This window comes from Nanorana parkeri, unplaced genomic scaffold (genome assembly GCF_000935625.1).
Source record: "Nanorana parkeri isolate BGI_ZX_2015 unplaced genomic scaffold, ASM93562v1 scaffold6, whole genome shotgun sequence".
Classification (NCBI taxonomy): Eukaryota; Metazoa; Chordata; class Amphibia; order Anura; family Dicroglossidae; genus Nanorana; species Nanorana parkeri.
This window is the reverse complement of record NW_017306274.1, coordinates 123859-126740: the sequence shown is the minus strand read 5'-3', so window position 1 is coordinate 126740 and position 2882 is coordinate 123859. Positions and strand designations below refer to the sequence as shown.

The 2882-nt window shown below is 48.5% G+C and overlaps 1 long non-coding RNA gene across 1 annotated transcript in view; it reads right to left on the bottom strand.

Annotated features, from left to right (window-relative positions):
- The window catches only part of LOC108784387, a 19235-nt gene that overhangs the window by 3605 nt on the left and 12748 nt on the right, over positions 1–2882 (bottom strand). The gene's annotated exons all lie outside the window — the stretch shown is intronic.

The following is a 2882-nucleotide window of genomic DNA, read 5'->3' as shown; positions in this document are numbered from 1 at the left end:
TTTTTGCTCATTATCTTGTCTCTGAGAGCTTCCTGTGGATTTCTCCTGAATGCAGAGAGACGCTAAGTGAGTGTTTTTCTCTGGCTGGTTAATCAAGATTAAACTGCATGGAGAGAATCTCGCTCTCTACCCCGACAAGGACTTCTTCCACAATCTCCAACCTTTGTCATCACAGATTACTGGCGGCCGGCAACGTTTGTACCCGTATATATCACCCGTATCAGTGTGCCGCCATGCTCCGCAGATCAGACAAACTATGTAAAGTTATCACCGGTGGCTTCACAAACCGTAATTAATGTCGCTACAGGAATCGAGGAGCTCGTCCGCTAATCCATCCGTGTCCAAAATCCTTTCTAATCCCAACTAATCAGAACTATCCAAGCATAATAGAGACACCTTCAGATCAATTCTCATCTGCCATTAAAGGAGAACTATGGGGTTAAGGCTTTTCCCCATAGTTCTCCTCAGGGTAACGGGAGGACACAAACTAGCGTCCTCCCGTCACCCTAAGCTCAGTATACCGCGAGCTGTAGCTGTGTATACTGAGACGCCGCAGCTGAAGCGGATCCCGACAATTATGTCTGGATCCACCCAGCTGCGTGAGTGACAGCTGGCTCTACCTATCTAGAGGCAGAGCCAGCTGTACCCGCCCCCTCCCCCGTCCGATCCGCCAGTCAGCGCTGGAGGATCGGAGCGGGGAGGGGGGAATCCAGCCCCTCCCCTGTCATGGCAGAGAGCCGTGACAGGATCGAGAGGTGAGTGAACGCTGGTATGTGTTCGCTCACCTCCCGATCTACTGAGCCGACCTGTGACAGTCTCATTGTCACAGGTCGGATAGAACTATGAGGTGAGTGAAAAGCACGCCCCTCATAGTTCTCCTTTAAAAGGGGCAAAAATGGCTGCAGATGGACAGAAGACTGCAATTTGTATGCAGGTGTTCTGTCGAGGTGGCCAACTCGTCGAGATCTTCAACTCGTGAAGTCACGTCTATTGTAGACTTCGATGAGATGCCGCTACTGCACCTGCACCAGCCGTCAGTTTTTGCAATCCTTGTTGACTTCTCTCCAGTTGCCATAGGTGCGCCTGTGCGGCTTCCAAATTGTCACAATTGACACACTGCCGCAGACAGGGCTGCCATCGGGGGGTACGTCCGATACTCATGTAAGGGGCCCAGGCAGCCTGGGGGGCCCGCCCGGAGGAGGCCTGGCTCTAGCAGTGCAGGGCCCCAGCATTGGCGATCCAGCAGCTTCAAGACAGGCTGGGGCCCCATCAGCACCACTGCTCGTCTGATGTGGGACCGGACGGAAGTGATATTACTTCCAGTCCGGCAGCAGAGGAGGCCAGGTGTACAGGCACCAGGAGCAGGTAAGAGGAGCTGGGAGGGAGGGGGAGAGGGGGATGAAGCCCTGACCAGCCCACCTGAGACCCCTGCAGAGCTCACCATAGAGAGTAAGGACACTGAGCCAGTCACGCTTGGAGCAGTGAAAGTAAAAAAAAAATGTGTGGTGTGCAATAAAGTGAAATGGAAAGGGTAAAATTAGACAGCAATCAATGCAGAATACCACCAACTATAGAGCACTACAAATCCCAGCAATAATACATTATACAGCACAGTGCAGAATACCACCAGCTATAGAGCACTACAAATCCCAGCAATACATTATACACTGTATGTATAATGTATTGCTAGGATGTGTTGTATTCCTCTATAGCTGGTGGTATTCTGCATTGTGCTGTATAATGTATTATTTCCTATGCTCCTCAGCTCCATCTAGTGGCCATAATGCAGCATTACATTACAATGCATTACATTACATTTGACCTGAAAAGAAAATACACTAAGAACGTTTGTTTTTGCCTCTATTCGTACAGAACCGAAACCTCAATAGAAGGGATATTGAGAATTTTTTGCTTTTGCCTCTTTTGCCACAAAACAAATGTTCCCAAGATTTGCTGGGCGAATGGCCCTGTGAATCATTTATAAATAGACCCCCGTCACCCCCTACATGTCATTGATTCACGGTTTACTTCCCATTTACGACTGCATATTTAGATTCTTGAATAAGCCCAGTCCTGGGTTTTTTTCTATTTCAAGTGCAAATTTGCATGAATCACAGCGCTCAGTGAACTCATTATTTGGTGTCGTCCATTTTCAAGGACCACTACTGAGATTAATGTATTGGGAAAGCTGTATGGGGTTAATACGTGTCAGGTGTAGGACTCGGTATCCGGATTGCCCTTTTTATTGTACATGCCGTTATTTATACATTCATCACATTAACATGCAGACATGCAGGCCAAGCTGTCCAGCGGTAGTGACAGCGGCAGGGTAAGGGACTCTCTATCACACTGCCAGGGGTTCTCAGAAGTGTCATAGGGAATTAAAGGAGTGATTTGGGCAAAATGTATTTTGGCATAAAACGCCTCATTTCTCCATCAGGGAAATGGCACTAAAGTAGAAACTCTTCATTTTGCTCAAAAAGCTGCTTATAATAAAATGGCTTGAAAAAAAAAAAAAAACCTACTCATCTTTATATGAAGCGCAAAGAAAAGAAGGCAGCAGGATTGTGTGGACTTTAATCTTCAAACAAAAGTAAAATATTGCAATAAATCTGGATACAGTGCACACGCTGTATCCAGCTTTTGACATGTTCCGCTACTAGCGTAGCAGGAAAAGCTGTGGTCTCAGGTGGGCTGTGAAGGATCTATGGTGGGCTCTGCAGGGTCTCAGGCTGCCAAGCCCACCTGAGACCCTGCAGAGCACTCCATAGATTCCGCAGAGCCCACCACAGATCCTGCAAAGCCCCTCTGAGACGCGGCAGAGCCCTTCACAGATCCTGCACAGCCCCCCAGAGAACCTGCCGACTCAGGGGGGGCGGTGG